Consider the following 19,605-nt stretch of genomic DNA (forward strand, 5'->3'; position numbering starts at 1 on the left):
ATCTGATGTTAATCCTAGCAGGCTTTGGGCCTTTATGGTAATGTCCCAGACGTCACGTGGTCTGGGATATTATCATTTAGCAACAAATTGAAGTAGTCTCAGCACGCCGGATGATACGTTTTCCAAATTTTATTGTGGAGACATGCTCCAAGTTAAAAATATATATATATATTGTTCTTGGAAAAGCAGTCGATGGATATGTCCTTGTGCAGACGGGACAGAAGGACGAATAAGCCTACGCGTTTCGGGGATATGACCCCTTAGTCATATTATCATTTAGGCCCAAAGCCTATGCTAGCAGTACCACACAGGCCCAAAGCCTTTGGTAACAGTAACAGGCTATTACTACTAGCTTTGGGCCTATATGGTACTGCTAGCACAGGCTTTGGGCCTAAATGATAATATCCAAGACCACGTGACGTCTGGGACATTACCATTTTGCCCCGAAGCCTGCTAGGATTAACATCGTATCCCGGAGAGGTAAGTAACACTGTTTATTATGTTCCCTCACCTCCCCATGGTCTCCGATTATTATACTCGGGGGTCTGAAAAGACCCCTGAGTATAATAATAGCGGTAGTGGGATCGCCTTCCACGACCTATAGTACAAGGGGAAGCGGGGGGCGGCAGTGAGCAGGGCCAGGGAGTTTGGTAAATAGGCCGCTACCTGCTGGGGATACTCCAGCAGGTAGCGGCCTATTATAAAACAAAAAAAAAGTTACTTACCGATCTCGCTGCTGCCTCTTCTTCTCCCGGCAGTAAGACGTCTGCGTCTCAGCATGCAGCGCCTGTGCTGAGACGCAGAGGTCAGCGCAGGAGAGGGGCCGCTCGGGTTGTTTTAAGAGCGGCCGCTCTCCTGCATTAGTATAGGTAAAAAAAAAGTAAAAAAAAAAAAAATTGCCCCCTCCGAAGCACCGCCTGAGACAGTCGCCTCACCTCACCTCATTAGAGGTGCGACGCTGGCTGAATGTTAGACAACATTTGGATTGCTACCAGAAGTTTTGGCCAGTTCATGTGTTACTAGTTGTCAGGGGGTATATTCTGACAGCAGGGGTATCTTTTTAGGGGTCAGACAGTGCAATACATCTATTCTCTATACCAGGGGTAGGCAACCTTTTTTGTTCGGCGTGCCGATTTAAATAAAAAAATCAAAGATGAGGTCCTCGGAGTGCCGGGCAATAATTGTAAAGCTGATGACACCTACACTAAAGTCATATAGCACAAACCACAACATAGGGGTGCTGTCATACTGCGCTCCCAGCCACATGCGCTTACTACTATTTGCCTGGATACACATGTTCTTTTCCATTAGAAGCAATGTAACATATGTAACCCACAATTAGTGGTAATGTATGTGACTGGGAGCAGAGTAAGGTCATACCTGTAAAGCGCTGACACACAATGTACTTGGATGCTCCATCCAGTCCCTTGGCCCTTCAGTTTTCTGTAAGTGAAACAGATTAATTTCAGTCACCTTTAGTTCCTGGTGGTGCAGTAACCGCAAAACCCTAGCCAGGAATTAATGGGTGTCACACTTACACCAAAGTGACTGCACTGGTGCCCAGGAACTGGATTTGGCTATGATTGCATCTAGTTACAGTGTCACCACCCAATAGAATCACACCAAGTCTGAGGCCCCACATTACAAAAATGCAGCTTTTTTTGTTGCAGATTTAGCTGCGTTTTTTTTTCCGTCAAAGCCAAGAATGACTAGAAAAGGAACCGGAAATATATAGAAAGCTTCTTATATGTCTCCCTCCTGCTCAATCTACTCCAGGCTTCGGCTCAAAAAACACAGCAAAATCTGCAACAAAAAAAAGCTGTTTCTGCAACGTGGGGCTTTAGCCTAAGGCTGAGGCCCCCATGTTGTGAGAACACAGCTTTTTTGTTGAATATTTTGCTGCGTTTTTTTGAGCCTAAGGGCTCGTTCACATCTGCGCCCGGTCTCCGTTCTGCAGGTTTCCGTTTCCTGCACAAAACAGAGGCAGGAGACGGAAACCTGCAGGTCGTGAGCGTCGGTGAGCGTTTGATGCTCTCCGCCGCAAAACCGTTTTTTTTAAATCGGACACAGAGTCGGACATGCAGTACTCTGTGTCCGATTTTAAAAACCGGACATTTTGGCCCAGATACACAGCCACAAAAAATTGCTGTATATATGGGTCAATTGAAATGTATAGGTCTGTACTCTTATCCAAAGTTGTGGATAAAAAGTCTGGTCATGTATATTACAGCTTAGTAACTCATATTAATAGCAGTTAACCCCAATATGTCCCTCACATTAACCCCCTGTGTGCTTTACATAAGGGATACTGATATGTGAGACATATGGAGGTAATAAGTGAACATCTTCATTATATAGGTCCTTTATTAGTACCCCTATATGTCTCACAGATCAGTAACCCTTATGTGAGCCACACAGGGGTTAATATGAGGGATATGATGGGGTTAACTGCTATTAATGTGAGGCACATGGAGTTACTAACACTAAATTAATAACCCCAAATGCCTGACAGTAATAAGAATAGTTAGTAACACACGTACCTGGTGTTTTTACTTTCACTTTGCTCCTCTCCTCCTCAGGGCTGCAGACGGCAGGAGCTCCTCCTCACGTGTAACAGCAGCTCCAGGGAGCCCTTATCCTGTAGAGTGAGAGGCTGAGAGGCTCATCTCTGATTGGTGGCAGGGAGGGAAGGGGGCGTGTCCTACACCTCGGCTTTAGCCGCTCTCTCTCTCTCAATTTAGTGCATGAAGGTTGCAGGCTGGCTGCCGTGCCAGCAAAATATGCCTCGCGTGCCAGGGGTTGCCGACCCCTGCTCTATACTCTATGAGTATATATACAATAGTGGAACTATAGATCAAAATTGAGCCATTGAGGGTTAGTTTTTCCCCCTGTCTAGCTCTCTTGTATGTATATGAGCTGTGAGGTGGTGTCTGGCTATTCACCTTTTTGATCCAGGACTTTTTAATGTACAGCAATAAAAGTTATTCATTTTTATTTATTTTTCTGGCCATTTCAGTCAGTGAGTAGTTGTAGAGTTTCCCTGTGATTTCTGCTCTGATGTGTCCCCAGAATGTTAGAGGCTGCTGCAGTACCGCGTGTCTGGGGCAGGTGGCGCCCTCTCCCCTTGTATCAGCCGCTGTCCTGGGTTCTGTCAGACTTTCCTATGTGCCAGGGAGTGGGAGTGCGGATGGATCAATACTGGAAGTAACTGCACCGACTGTTACTGTGAATGTCCCCTCCCTGGCTGAGCTCCGCGGACTCCCAGCAGCTCAGTCCACACAACCTGCCTGACAGCTGCCCTGTGTCGTGGACTTTGTGCAGCAGCAGCAGGAGGAGGAGGAGGAGGACCCCTCCCCGGCAGAGACCCTCTCTGTTACCTCAGACTGAGCACAGGGACCCTTCTCTGTGCCGGAGCCACAGCTGTTTCTTGCCACACCTGCTTGTTGCCCCCTGTGTGTAGGGCTGGAGCTCCTGCTTGTTGCCCCTGGTTCCTGTGAGTAGGGCTGGAGCCCCTGCTTGTTGCCCCCTGTGTGTAGGGCTGGAGCTCCTGCTTGTTGCCCCCTGTGTGTAGGGCTGGAGCTCCTGCTTGTTGCCCCTGGTTCCTGTGAGTAGGGCTGCAGCCCCTGCTTGTTGCCCCCTGGCTCCTGTGAGTAGGGCTGGAGCCCCTGCTTGTTGCCCCCTGGCTCCTGTGTGTAGGGTTGGAGCCCCTGCTTGTTGCCCCCTGGCTCCTGTGAGTAGGGCTGGAGCCCCTGCTTGTTGCCCCTGGCTCCTGTGTGTAGGGTTGGAACCCCTGCTTGTTGCCCCTGGTTCCTGTGAGTAGGGCTAGAACTCCTGCTTGTTGCCCCCTGGCTCCTGTGTGTAGGGCTGGAGCCCCTGCTTGTTGCCCCCTGGCTCCTGTGTATAGGGCTGCAGCCCCTGCTTGTAGCCCCCTGGCTCCTGTGTGTAGGGCTGCAGCCCCTGCTTGTAGCCCCCTGGCTCCTGTGTGTAGGGCTGCAGCCCCTGCTTGTTGCCCCCTGGCTCCTGTGTGTAGGGCTGGAGCCCCTGCTTGTTGCCCCCTGGCTCCTGTGAGTAGGGCTGCAGCCCCTGCTTGTTGCCCCCTGGCTCCTGTGAGTAGGGCTGCAGCTCCTGCTTGTTGCCCCCTGGCTCCTGTGAGTAGGGCTGGAGCTCCTGCTTGTTGCCCCTGGTTCCTGTGAGTAGGGCTAGAACTCCTGCTTGTTGCCCCTGGTTCCTGTGAGTAGGGCTAGAACTCCTGCTTGTTGCCCCCTGGCTCCTGTGTGTAGGGCTGCAGCTCCTGCTTGTTGCCCCCTGGCTCCTGTGTGTAGGGCTGCAGCCCCTGCTTGTTGCCCCCTGGCTCCTGTGTGTAGGGCTGCAGCTCCTGCTTGTTGCCCCCTGGCTCCTGTGTGTAGGGCTGCAGCCCCTGCTTGTAGCCCCCTGGCTCCTGTGTGTGGGTGTACAGTGAGGATACAGCTGGCTCAGTGCTCGCCTCTTCTGGCTGCAGCTTGCCCACATGCTCCAGTATCCCGGCAGCGGCGGCAGCAGCATACTAACTAGTGCTCGTCATGTTCTCCACTGACACCTCGGCTCGTCCTCCCCTCTCCACCCAGCAGACCTCCCCGGTGCTCTGAGCCTGCACCTGCCTGTGCACAGCCCGGATCACTCCCTCACTCCGACAGTCACTGGGTGCCTGGAGCAGGCATGGCTCCCTGGGAAAGTTACGGGTAATGTATGGCTATATACGTCCATCTGGGGTCACCTGTCCTGTCCTGGCCCCCACCCACCGGGTCACAGCAAATACATGTCCCTGGACCTGTCACCTGGAGGGGTGTGTGCCCATAACTGGGGAGGCTGTGAGGAGAGGGCATGGAGGAAACACTAGACTGCCTGTCTGTATAGGATAGAAGCTGTCACTGTCTCTCATCCTAGCTATATAGACTGTCATCCTAGCTATAGGTCTAGAAGGATATAATAAAATCTATCTGTCTGTCTATCTATCTGGAAGGAAGAGTATTATACTGTTATTTTGTCATTGTATCTGTTTAGGATATAACACTGTCTATATCTATCACTATCTATCTATCTATCTATCTATCTATCTATCTAACTATCTATCTCCTATCTATCTATCTATCTATCTATCTATCTATCTATCTATCTATCTGTCTATCTATTTATCATCTATCTATTATCTATCTATCTATCTCTATATCTATCTATCTTTCTATCTATCTATCTATCTATCTATCTATCTATCTATCTAACTATCTATCTCCTATCTATCTATCTATCTATCTATCTATCTATCTATCTATCTATCTATCTATTTATCATCTATCTATTATCTATCTATCTATCTCTATATCTATCTATCTTTCTATCTATCTATCTATCTATCTATCTATCGCTCTATCTATCATCTATGTATCAGGTCATGCTGTCTATCACATTTATTACTACTGTTTTTTATTTTATGATTTCCCTTTATAGATTGATGTATTTAGTAATAAAGGAGTGACTTTCTAGTCTTATGCTACATGTGATCACATTCTGTTCTGCTAGGTTATGGTTGCAGTTACTCTTCACATGTTCCATATATTACATAGTAAATAGCTTATTATACAATATTCCATTGGTAATAGCTGGGACATATTGAGTGCTTTTATTGTCCTTTGCTATGTGACTGTAAGTCTTCTCTTATACAGCTGGTAGGGGTTTACAGATGTGTAAGTGGTTTTTGCTGTATTTAAGTACTGTACATTTATTTTTAATGTTATATCATTTTGGTTTGCGACTGGTAGGATTTATAACATCACCTTCTTTGTCACTCTGAGCACTGTGTTCAGTCCCCATATATATATATATTATAACTATGTATCCACACCCCTTTGTATCAGTCAAATAGAAGCATGTTGAGCTTTGAATATGTTCCCAGAATATGGCGTATGTTGTTTATAAATACAGTATGGCGAGCACCTATGTACTGCATTATGTGGAGCCCTGGGCATTATTGAGTACTTTTCTATCTGTATTTTGATGCTGTTCTGTTTTATTTTCCCATTGTATCCACACATCCATGATAACTTGAGCAACAATTGTGAAGTGATCAGATACATTAAATAATATATACCGTATATACTCAAGTATAAGCCGAATTTTTAAGCTCAGTTTTGTGCTGAAAAAGCCCCCCTCGGCTTATACTAGAGTCAAGCAAAAAAAAAAAATAATAATTTTTTTTGGGGGGGAGGGGGGGTGTCTATGACCAGCCGCAATAGTAATGTATAGAATCTCCCATAGAATAGCGGGGAAAAAAAAAACCTTTAAAAAATATAGTAAAAAAATAAAATAAATAAAAGTTGTAAATCCCTCCTTTCCCTAGAATACATATAAAAGTAGAAAATGACTGTAAAACACAAACACATTAGGTATCCCTGTGTCTGACAGTGCCCGGTCTACTGAATATAGGGGATCTGCAGTGCTCCTGTTCCGTCGGGAAGGGGTTAATAGCAGCACTGCAGATCCCCTATATTCAGCCAGGCTGAATTCCAAGTGGGGGAAAAAAAACAGTCCTCAAGCTCAGGGAAGGGGCAGACAGACAACCAAAACACCCCCTCCCCTTCCCCAGCAACTACTACACCCAAAAACCATTTCTATTTTTGAAATTTTCCAGTAGCTGCTGCATTTCCCCCCCTCCCCCCGGCTTATACTCGAGTCAATAAGTTTTCCCATTTTTTTGTGGTAAAATTAGGGGGGTCGGCTTATACTCGGGTCGGCTTATACTCGAGTATATACGGTAGTCTTTTTGAATAGAGGCACAATGTGCTAAAAACACTCAGAAGAGAAGTATTACTCACTTTATCATTGCCTGATAGTTCTGTTCTTACTAGGGCTGTAGAGTTGATAGGCCAAACCACCAACACCGACTATTTCCACAGCCAATCTTAGACTCTGATTCTAACTCGAGCTCCAACTCTGACTTCTTCATAAATGGCTGACAGCAATGGTGAGTCAGAAGCGGCAAGGCTCCTCTGCTTCACAAAAAAGCCATTCATTGAATTTCTATGAAAGTTAATATGCAACAAACTATACATCTAATTAATTACATGATATTAATTATTATAGTATAGAAAAAAGTGAAGCGGCACTCGCGGCTTCTCTTAATATCTTCACGGTTCATTGGTAGCTCATAGCAGGCTATATATACATGGTACGCCTAAAAAACAAAATCAAACTTGCAGGAAATGGACATTTTGCGTTCCCACACTTCTTCTCTCCCAAAGTTGGGGACCCAAAACGTGTAAGTTTGTTTTTATAGCCATACCGTGTTTATCCTGCCATGAGCGATCAATAAATTTTTTTTCTGTTCAACACATGTTTGCCTAGATTGTCCATAGAGACATAAAGGCAGATCAGCTTGTAATATGTAGGCAGCTGTGTACCCCATGATCCAGCCAACAAGACAAGATAAGTAGTGCCGACCAGTTTTCTGCATGTTTGGCATTAATATTTGTATTATTATGAAGTTAAAGTCGGTAATTTTTCCAACTCCACAACCCTGGTTCTGACACTTCTGGCATTGCTTGCTGCTCTTTGCTTCATGGTTCCTTGTGTATGACACCAGCCATATTGGTGATCAACGTCTGCCAGGGTTTGGTTGAGCAATATACTTCCTATGTGTCGAGAGGGAGCAGGAAGTGGAGAGCAGTGGGTTACCTTGTAAGCATTGGAATAACAGTCATAGGGGAAAAAAACAACCCAATTTTGTCTCCTTTCTAAGGAAATATCCTGTTGGTCACCCTCCTTAAGCTGAATTTATTTAGATGTTATCACCCTATATAGAAGTTTAGTTTACTGGTTTGTTAAGTACTTCATTATTAGTGATGAGTTCTGCCGAAAACATTGCGGGATGCTGAAGTCCCTTTACTGGAGTGTGATCATCCTGAAGTCCCATAATATCTGTAAGATCATTAGTAAGGCAAAGACAATGTGAGCCTACTGTGCAATAAAAAGGACATGACATCAATAAAGAGGCACAACACTCAAGAGAGGATGTGCACTAAAGTGATATTCCAGAAACACCCAAGTGCTCACAAAGATTCCTCTGCTCTGTAGTTACCTTGTTATTTACTGGTTTGTACTCCAGAGATGTTCTTCTTTTGTAACTGAGAATTGGAAGTTGCAGCCATAGTCAGCCATATTGCTTGTCATGTAGAAAACCAAGAGTCACTATTTTCCCCTTTCTATATCTAGTAATATTATGTATGTCAGTCCCATAATTGTCTACCATGTGTGCCTATGTACTTCAACTTGCACCTTGGGATCTCAAGAATCCCTCCTAGGACAATCTATTACCCATTGTTTGAGTCCCATTTAAGCCTTGCTTTGACCAATCCTAAATTGGCCACAAAATTGGCCACAAAGAACCTGCTTGGTTTGTTGAATATCCTGCAAAAAATGAGATGACTCAGATATATACCCTAGGGATTTAATTCATTTATCTGTAAGGCTAATGCCCCATGTTGCATTTTTTGGATCAGATTTTGCTGCGTTTTTTTTGAGCCAAAGTCAGATGTGGTTTGAGCAGAAGGGCTTCCTTTGTATTTCCTATTCCTGTTGTAGACATTCCAGAGTTTGGCACTAAAAAACTAAGCAAAAAAGCAGCTTTTCCACAAAGTGGGGCCTTAGATGGAATCAGGCTCAGACCCCCATGTAGTGAGCTGCAGCCAAAAACCAAGGTGGAAATGCGCTTTTCATAGGAACTCCACATAGTTTTCCACTGCGGACCTTCTGCCTCCATCATACGTATATGGAAACCACCAGCGTTTCCGTATGTATAATTGACATGCCGCGACTTGCAAATAATCCACTGCGGATATTTCCTGTAATGTGTGGCTAGCAGAATCTCATCCACGTTGCCGTTAATGTAAAACGCCACGGTTTTCGCTTTTCTTAGTATCCAGTTTTGAGTTCCTATGTGTCTGCTAAAAAGAGACATACTTGTGTCATATATGTAATTGTACATAGGGGCCTCAGCTTTTACCTGTACACATTTATATTTTCTACAAGCTCTGTTTTTTAGGTATAGAATCATGAGATATCAGTTAGGAAGGAGTTAAACCTGTCTTTCATAAATCATTTCCCCATTATTCCTTGTTTAACCATTAGAGATGAGCGAACAGTGTTCTATCGAACTCATGTTCGATCGGATATTAGGCTGTTCGGCATGTTCGAATCGAATCGAACACCGCGTGGTAAAGTGCGCCATTACTCGATTCCCCTCCCACCTTCCCTGGCGCCTTTTTTGCTCCAATAACAGCGCAGGGTAGGTGGGACAGGAACTACGACACCGGTGACATTGAAAAAAGTAGGCAAAACCCATTGGCTGCCGAAAACATGTGACCTCTAATTTAAAAGAACAGCGACGCCCAGCTTCGCGTCATTCTGAGCTTGCAATTCACCGAGGACGGAGGTTTCCGTCCAGCTAGCTAGGGCTTAGATTCTGGGTAGGCAGGGACAGGCTAGGATAGGAAGGAGAAGACAACCAACAGCTCTTGTAAGAGCTAAATTCCAGGGAGAAGCTTGTCAGTGTAACGTGGCACTGACGGGCTCAATCGCCGCAACCCAGCTTTCCCAGGATCCTGAATGGAATACACTGTCAGTGTATTCCCGTATACCCGATATATACCCCGATACCCGTTCCAACGGTGTGCCCCCCACCTTCACCCCAGAAATACCCTGCAAGTCCCCTAGCAATAGAATTGGGGCTATATACACCCACAATTTTTACTACTGGTATACAGTGCCATTGTCTGACTGGGAATTCAAAGAATATATTGGGAATACAAATACCCTCATTTCTTGCTACTGCCATATAGTGCCAGTTTCTGACTGGTAATTCAAAGAATATATTGGGGTTACGTGCACCCACAATTTTTACTACTGGTATACAGTGCCATTGTCTGACTGGGAATTCAAAGAATATATTGGGAATACAAATACCCTCATTTCTTGCTACTGCCATATAGTGCCAGTGTCTGACTGGGAATTCAAAGAATATATTGGGGTTACGTGCACCCACAATTTTTACTACTGGTATACAGTGCCATTGTCTGACTGGGAATTCAAAGAGTATATTGGGAATACAAATACCCTCATTTCTTGCTACTGCCATATAGTGCCAGTTTCTGACTGGGAATTCAAAGAATATATTGGGGTTACGTGCACCCACAATTTTTACTACTGGTATACAGTGCCATTGTCTGACTGGGAATTCAAAGAATATATTGGGGTTATAAATACCCTCATTTCTTGCTACTGCCATATAGTGCCAGTTTCTGACTGGGAATTCAAAGAATATATTGGGGTTACGTGCACCCACAATTTTTACTACTGGTATACAGTGCCATTGTCTGACTGGGAATTCAAAGAGTATATTGGGAATACAAATACCCTCATTTCTTGCTACTGCCATATAGTGCCAGTTTCTGACTGGGAATTCAAAGAATATATTGGGGTTACGTGCACCCACAATTTTTACTACTGGTATACAGTGCCATTGTCTGACTGGGAATTCAAAGAGTATATTGGGAATACAAATACCCTCATTTCTTGCTACTGCCATATAGTGCCAGTTTCTGACTGGGAATTCAAAGAATATATTGGGGTTACGTGCACCCACAATTTTTACTACTGGTATACAGTGCCATTGTCTGACTGGGAATTCAAAGAATATATTGGGGTTATAAATACCCTCATTTCTTGCTACTGCCATATAGTGCCAGTTTCTGACTGGGAATTCAAAGAATATATTGGGGTTACGTGCACCCACAATTTTTACTACTGGTATACAGTGCCATTGTCTGACTGGGAATTCAAAGAATATATTGGGGTTATAAATACCCTCATTTCTTGCTACTGCCATATAGTGCCAGTTTCTGACTGGTAATTCAAAGAATATATTGGGGTTACGTGCACCCACAATTTTTACTACTGGTATACAGTGCCATTGTCTGACTGGGAATTCAAAGAGTATATTGGGAATACAAATACCCTCATTTCTTGCTACTGCCATATAGTGCCAGTGTCTGACTGGGAATTCAAAGAATATATTGGGGTTACGTGCACCCACAATTTTTACTACTGGTATACAGTGCCATTGTCTGACTGGGAATTCAAAGAGTATATTGGGAATACAAATACCCTCATTTCTTGCTACTGCCATATAGTGCCAGTTTCTGACTGGGAATTCAAAGAATATATTGGGGTTACGTGCACCCACAATTTTTACTACTGGTATACAGTGCCATTGTCTGACTGGGAATTCAAAGAGTATATTGGGAATACAAATACCCTCATTTCTTGCTACTGCCATATAGTGCCAGTTTCTGACTGGGAATTCAAAGAATATATTGGGGTTACGTGCACCCACAATTTTTACTACTGGTATACAGTGCCATTGTCTGACTGGGAATTCAAAGAGTATATTGGGAATACAAATACCCTCATTTCTTGCTACTGCCATATAGTGCCAGTTTCTGACTGGGAATTCAAAGAATATATTGGGGTTACGTGCACCCACAATTTTTACTACTGGTATACAGTGCCATTGTCTGACTGGGAATTCAAAGAGTATATTGGGAATACAAATACCCTCATTTCTTGCTACTGCCATATAGTGCCAGTTTCTGACTGGGAATTCAAAGAATATATTGGGGTTACGTGCACCCACAATTTTTACTACTGGTATACAGTGCCATTGTCTGACTGGGAATTCAAAGAATATATTGGGGTTATAAATACCCTCATTTCTTGCTACTGCCATATAGTGCCAGTTTCTGACTGGGAATTCAAAGAATATATTGGGGTTACGTGCACCCACAATTTTTACTACTGGTATACAGTGCCATTGTCTGACTGGGAATTCAAAGAATATATTGGGGTTATAAATACCCTCATTTCTTGCTACTGCCATATAGTGCCAGTTTCTGACTGGTAATTCAAAGAATATATTGGGGTTACGTGCACCCACAATTTTTACTACTGGTATACAGTGCCATTGTCTGACTGGGAATTCAAAGAGTATATTGGGAATACAAATACCCTCATTTCTTGCTACTGCCATATAGTGCCAGTGTCTGACTGGGAATTCAAAGAATATATTGGGGTTACGTGCACCCACAATTTTTACTACTGGTATACAGTGCCATTGTCTGACTGGGAATTCAAAGAGTATATTGGGAATACAAATACCCTCATTTCTTGCTACTGCCATATAGTGCCAGTTTCTGACTGGGAATTCAAAGAATATATTGGGGTTACGTGCACCCACAATTTTTACTACTGGTATACAGTGCCATTGTCTGACTGGGAATTCAAAGAGTATATTGGGAATACAAATACCCTCATTTCTTGCTACTGCCATATAGTGCCAGTGTCTGACTGGGAATTCAAAGAATATATTGGGGTTACGTGCACCCACAATTTTTACTACTGGTATACAGTGCCAATTTCTAACTAGGAATTCAAAATGCGCAAGGCTCCCGGAAAGGGACGTGGACGAGGCCGTGGGCGAGGTCGGGGGAATGGTTCTGGGGAGCAAGGTAGCAGTGAAGCCACAGGGCGTCCCGTGCCTACTCCTGTGGGGCAGCAAGCATTGCGCCACTCCACAGTGCCAGGGTTGCTTGCCACATTAACTAAACTGCAGGGTACAAACCTTAGTAGGCCCGAGAACCAGGAACAGGTCTTGCAATGGCTGTCAGAGAACGCTTACAGCACATTGTCCAGCAGCCAGTCAGACTCTGCCTCCTCTCCTCCTATTACCCAACAGTCTTGTCTTCCTTCCTCCCAAAATTCCGAAGCTTTACAGAACAATAACCCAAACTGTCCCTGCTCCCCAGAGCTGTTCTCCGCTCCTTTCATTGTCCCTCAACCTGCCTCTCCACGTCACGATTCCACGAACCTAACAGAGGAGCATCTGTATCCAGATGCTCAAACACTAGAGTCTCCTCCATCTCCGTTCGATTTGGTGGTGGATGACCAGCAACCCACCCTCATCGACGATGATGTGACGCAGTTGCCGTCAGGGCATCCAGTTGACCGGCGCATTGTGCGGGAGGAGGAGATGAGACAGGAGTTGGAAGAGGAAGTGGTGGATGATGAGGACACTGACCCGACCTGGACAGGGGGGATGTCAAGCGGGGAAAGTAGTGTGGATGTTGAGGCAGGTGCAGCACCAAAAAGGGTAGCTAGAGGCAGAGGCAGAGGTCAGCAGCTTAGGCGAAGCCAGGCCACACCCGGAATCTCCCAAGATGTTCCAGTTCGTACCCAGCCCCGAAAAACTCCCACCTCGAGGGCACGTTTCTCGAAGGTGTGGAGTTTTTTCAAGGAATGCGCCGAGGACAGATATAGTGTTGTCTGCACAATTTGCCTCTCGAAATTGATTAGGGGCTCTGAGAAGAGCAACCTGTCCACCACTTCAATGCGCCGTCATTTGGAATCCAAGCACTGGAATCAGTGGCAGGCAGCAACGGCAGGACAAAGGCCGACTGCCGTTCACGCCACTGCCACTGCCTCTGCCTCTGCCACTGCCACTGCTGACTGTGCTGGCGATGCACTCCAGAGGACGAGCCAGGACACCACTTCATCTGCCTCCGCCACTTTGTTGACTTCTACCTCATCCTCCCCTGGTCCTGTCTTATCTCCTTCTCCTGCACCATCAAAGGCACCATCAGGCGTTTCTTTACAACAACCCACCATCTCTCAGACATTGGAGCGGCGGCAGAAATACACTGCTAACCACCCACACGCGCAAGCCTTGAACGCCAACATCGCTAAACTGCTGGCCCAGGAGATGTTGGCGTTCCGGCTTGTTGAAACTCCCGCCTTCCTGGACCTGATGGCAACTGCGGCACCTCGCTATGCCGTCCCTAGCCGTCACTACTTCTCCCGGTGTGCCGTCCCCGCCTTGCACCAGCACGTGTCACTCAACATCAGGCGGGCCCTTAGTTCCGCGCTTTGCACAAAGGTCCACTTGACCACCGACGCGTGGACAAGTGCATGCGGACAGGGACGCTACATTTCACTGACGGCACACTGGGTGAATGTAGTTGAGGCTGGGACTGCTTCCCAAACTGGCCCGGTGTACCTCGTCTCCCCGCCTAACATTCCTGGCAGGGACACGAGAAGAACACCCCCCTCCTCCTCCTCCTCCTCTACCGCCTCCTCCTCCGCCACCGCCTCCTCCTCCGCCACCGCCTCCTCCTCCGCTGTTAGATTGACCCCAGCTACGAGTTGGAAACGTTGCAGCACTGGCGTTGGTAGACGTCAGCAGGCTGTGCTGAAGCTGATCAGCTTGGGGGACAGACAGCACACTGCCTCCGAGGTGAGGGATGCCCTCCTCGATGAGACGGCAATATGGTTTGAGCCGCTGCACCTGGGCCCAGGCATGGTCGTTTGTGATAACGGCCGGAACCTGGTAGCAGCTCTGGAGCTTGCCGGACTCCAACATGTTCCATGCCTGGCCCACGTCTTCAACCTAGTGGTGCAACGTTTCCTAAAGAGCTACCCCAATGTTCCAGAGCTACTGGTGAAAGTGCGGCGCATGTGCGCCCACTTTCGCAAGTCGACAGTAGCCGCTGCTAGCTTAAAATCTCTCCAGCAACGCCTGCATGTGCCACAACACCGGCTTTTGTGCGACGTCCCCACACGCTGGAACTCAACGTTTCAGATGTTGAATAGAGTGGTTGAGCAGCAGAGACCTTTGATGGAATACCAGCTACAAAACCCTAGGGTGCCACAAAGTCAGCTGCCTCAGTTTCACATCCATGAGTGGCCATGGATGAGAGACCTTTGTGACATCCTACGGGTCTTTGAGGAGTCCACAAGGAGGGTGAGCTCTGAGGATGCGATGGTGAGCCTTACAATCCCGCTCTTGTGTGTTCTGAGAGAATCCCTGATTGACATCAGGGATAACTCAGATCACACAGAGGAGTTAGGGATAGCATCCGATCCGTCACAGCTGGAGAGTAGGTCCACACATCTGTCCGCTTCACTGCGTTTAATGGAGGAGGAGGAGGAGGAGGAGGAGGAAGAAGAGTTGTCCGATGATGTGATGGTGATACAGGAGGCTTCCGGGCAACTTCGAATCGTCCCATTGTTGCAGCGCGGATGGGTAGACATGGAGGATGAGGAGGAAATGGAGATTGAACTTTCCGGTGGGGCCAGAGGAGTCATGCCAACTAACACTGTGGCAGACATGGCTGAGTTCATGTTGGGGTGCTTTACAACCGACAAGCGTATTGTCAAAATCATGGAGGACAACCAGTACTGGATCTTTGCTATCCTTGACCCCCGGTATAAAAACAACATCTCGTCTTTTATTCCGGTAGAGGGGAGGGCCAATCGCATCAATGCTTGCCACAGGCAATTGGTGCAGAATATGATGGAGATGTTTCCAGCATGTGACGTTGGCGGCAGGGAGGGCAGTTCCTCCAGTAGGCAACCAAGTTCTCACCGGTCCACACAAACGAGGGGCACACTGTCTAAGGTCTGGGACACCTTGATGGCACCCCCTCGCCAAAGTGCCGCCACGGAGGGTCCTAGTGTCACCAGGCGTGAGAAGTATAGGCGCATGTTGCGGGAATACCTTTCCGACCACAGCCCTGTCCTCTCCGACCCCTCTGCGCCCTACACGTATTGGGTGTCGAAGTTGGACCTGTGGCTTGAACTTGCCCTATATGCCTTGGAGGTGCTGTCCTGTCCTGCCGCCAGCGTCCTATCTGAGAGGGTGTTCAGTGCAGCCGGTGGCATCATCACTGACAAGCGCACCCGTCTGTCAGCTGAGAGTGCCGACCGGCTCACTTTGATAAAAATGAACCACCACTGGGTAGAGCCGTCATTTTTGTGCCCACCTGTGTAAAGCACCCCAACATGAAACTCCATGTCTGTACTCAACCTCTCCAATTCCTCCGCATCCTCATACTCATCCACCATAAGCGTTGCACAATTCTGCTAATACTAGGCTCCCTCCACCCTGATTTCCCCCAACTCTGCTGGTTAGAGGCTCCCTCCACCATGAATTTGCCCAAACTGGGCTGTTTAGAGGCTCCCTCCACCATGAATTGGTCCAAACTGGGTTTTTTAGAGGCTCCCTCCACCATGAATTTGCCCAAACTGGGCTGTTTAGAGGCTCCCTCCACCATGAATTGGTCCAAACTGGGCTGGTTAGAGGCTCCCTCCACCATGAATTTCCCAAAACTTGGCTGTTTAGAGGCTCCCTCCACCATGAATTTGCCCAAACTGGGCTGTTTAGAGGCTCCCTCCACCATTAATTGGTCCAAACTGGGCTGGTTAGAGGCTCCCTCCACCATGAATTTGCCCAAACTGGGGTGGTTAGAGGCTCCCTCCACCATTAATTGGTCCAAACTGGGCTGGTTAGAGGCTCCCTCCACCATGAATTTCCCAAAACTTGGCTGTTTAGAGGCTCCCTCCACCATTAATTGGTCCAAACTGGGCTGGTTAGAGGCTCCCTCCACCATGAATTTGCCCAAACTGGGCTGTTTAGAGGCTCCCTCCACCATTAATTGGTCCAAACTGGGCTGGTTAGAGGCTCCCTCCACCATGAATTTGCCCAAACTGGGCTGTTTAGAGGCTCCCTCCACCATGAATTGGTCCAAACTGGGGTGGTTAGAGGCTCCCTCCACCATGAATTGGTCCAAACTGGGGTGGTTAGAGGCTCCCTCCACCATTAATTGGTCCAAACTGGGCTGGTTAGAGGCTCCCTCCACCATGAATTTGCCCAAACTGGGGTGGTTAGAGGCTCCCTCCACCATTAATTGGTCCAAACTGGGCTGGTTAGAGGCTCCCTCCACAATTAATTGGTCCAAACTGGGCTAATTAGAGGCTCCCTCCACCATGAATTGGTCCAAACTGGGTTTTTTAGAGGCTCCCTCCACCATGAATTTGCCCAAACTGGGCTGTTTAGAGGCTCCCTCCACCATGAATTGGTCCAAACTGGGCTGGTTAGAGGCTCCCTCCACCATGAATTTCCCAAAACTTGGCTGTTTAGAGGCTCCCTCCACCATTAATTGGTCCAAACTGGGCTGGTTAGAGGCTCCCTCCACCATTAATTGGTCCAAACTGGGCTGGTTAGAGGCTCCCTCCACCATTAATTGGTCCAAACTGGGCTGGTTAGAGGCTCCCTCCACCATGAATTTCCCAAAACTTGGCTGTTTAGAGGCTCCCTCCACCATTAATTGGTCCAAACTGGGCTGGTTAGAGGCTCCCTCCACCATGAATTTGCCCAAACTGGGCTGTTTAGAGGCTCCCTCCACCATGAATTGGTCCAAACTGGGTTTTTTAGAGGCTCCCTCCACCATTAATTGGTCCAAACTGGGCTGGTTAGAGGCTCCCTCCACAATTAATTGGTCCAAACTGGGCTAATTAGAGGCTCCCTCCACCATGAATTGGTCCAAACTGGGTTTTTTAGAGGCTCCCTCCACCATGAATTTGCCCAAACTGGGCTGTTTAGAGGCTCCCTCCACCATGAATTGGTCCAAACTGGGCTGGTTAGAGGCTCCCTCCACCATGAATTGGTCCAAACTGGGGTGGTTAGAGGCTCCCTCCACCATTAATTGGTCCAAACTGGGCTGGTTAGAGGCTCCCTCCACCATTAATTGGTCCAAACTGGGCTGGTTAGAGGCTCCCTCCACCATGAATTTGCCCAAACTGGGGTGGTTAGAGGCTCCCTCCACCATTAATTGGTCCAAACTGGGCTGGTTAGAGGCTCCCTCCACAATTAATTGGTCCAAACTGGGCTAATTAGAGGCTCCCTCCACCATGAATTGGTCCAAACTGGGTTTTTTAGAGGCTCCCTCCACCATGAATTTGCCCAAACTGGGCTGTTTAGAGGCTCCCTCCACCATGAATTGGTCCAAACTGGGCTGGTTAGAGGCTCCCTCCACCATGAATTTCCCAAAACTTGGCTGTTTAGAGGCTCCCTCCACCATGAATTTGCCCAAACTGGGCTGTTTAGAGGCTCCCTCCACCATTAATTGGTCCAAACTGGGCTGGTTAGAGGCTCCCTCCACCATGAATTTGCCCAAACTGGGGTGGTTAGAGGCTCCCTCCACCATTAATTGGTCCAAACTGGGCTGGTTAGAGGCTCCCTCCACCATGAATTTCCCAAAACTTGGCTGTTTAGAGGCTCCCTCCACCATTAATTGGTCCAAACTGGGCTGGTTAGAGGCTCCCTCCACCATGAATTTGCCCAAACTGGGCTGTTTAGAGGCTCCCTCCACCATTAATTGGTCCAAACTGGGCTGGTTAGAGGCTCCCTCCACCATGAATTTGCCCAAACTGGGCTGTTTAGAGGCTCCCTCCACCATGAATTGGTCCAAACTGGGGTGGTTAGAGGCTCCCTCCACCATGAATTGGTCCAAACTGGGGTGGTTAGAGGCTCCCTCCACCATTAATTGGTCCAAACTGGGCTGGTTAGAGGCTCCCTCCACAATTAATTGGTCCAAACTGGGCTAATTAGAGGCTCCCTCCACCATGAATTGGTCCAAACTGGGTTTTTTAGAGGCTCCCTCCACCATGAATTTGCCCAAACTGGGCTGTTTAGAGGCTCCCTCCACCATGAATTGGTCCAAACTGGGCTGGTTAGAGGCTCCCTCCACCATGAATTGGTCCAAACTGGGGTGGTTAGAGGCTCCCTCCACCATTAATTGGTCCAAACTGGGCTGGTTAGAGGCTCCCTCCACCATTAATTGGTCCAAACTGGGCTGGTTAGAGGCTCCCTCCACCATGAATTTGCCCAAACTGGGGTGGTTAGAGGCTCCCTCCACCATTAATTGGTCCAAACTGGGCTGGTTAGAGGCTCCCTCCACAATTAATTGGTCCAAACTGGGCTAATTAGAGGCTCCCTCCACCATGAATTGGTCCAAACTGGGTTTTTTAGAGGCTCCCTCCACCATGAATTTGCCCAAACTGGGCTGTTTAGAGGCTCCCTCCACCATGAATTGGTCCAAACTGGGCTGGTTAGAGGCTCCCTCCACCATGAATTTCCCAAAACTTGGCTGTTTAGAGGCTCCCTCCACCATGAATTTGCCCAAACTGGGCTGTTTAGAGGCTCCCTCCACCATTAATTGGTCCAAACTGGGCTGGTTAGAGGCTCCCTCCACCATGAATTTGCCCAAACTGGGGTGGTTAGAGGCTCCCTCCACCATGAATTGGTCCAAACTGGGGTGGTTAGAGGCTCCCTCCACCATTAATTGGTCCAAACTGGGCTGGTTAGAGGCTCCCTCCACAATTAATTGGTCCAAACTGGGCTAATTAGAGGCTCCCTCCACCATGAATTGGTCCAAACTGGGTTTTTTAGAGGCTCCCTCCACCATTAATTGGTCCAAACTGGGCTGGTTAGAGGCTCCCTCCACAATTAATTGGTCCAAACTGGGCTAATTAGAGGCTCCCTCCACCATGAATTGGTCCAAACTGGGTTTTTTAGAGGCTCCCTCCACCATGAATTTGCCCAAACTGGGCTGTTTAGAGGCTCCCTCCACCATTAATTGGTCCAAACTTGGCTGTTTAGAGGCTCCCTCCACCATGAATTTGCCC

At 47.5% G+C, this 19,605-nt stretch overlaps 1 protein-coding gene across 1 annotated transcript in view; it reads left to right on the plus strand.

Annotated features, from left to right (window-relative positions):
• Positions 1 to 4,483: 4,483 nt before the first annotated feature.
• The window catches only part of MID2 (midline 2), a 213,923-nt gene continuing 198,801 nt past the window's right edge, over positions 4,484 to 19,605 (plus strand). The window contains exon 1 of the mRNA XM_075259369.1: positions 4,484 to 4,718. The gene's annotated coding sequence lies outside the window, so the exon portion shown is untranslated. The remainder of the gene's footprint in view (positions 4,719 to 19,605) is intronic.

The sequence above is a fragment of the Leptodactylus fuscus genome, chromosome 11 (assembly GCF_031893055.1).
Source record: "Leptodactylus fuscus isolate aLepFus1 chromosome 11, aLepFus1.hap2, whole genome shotgun sequence".
In the NCBI taxonomy this organism is placed as follows: Eukaryota; Metazoa; Chordata; class Amphibia; order Anura; family Leptodactylidae; genus Leptodactylus; species Leptodactylus fuscus.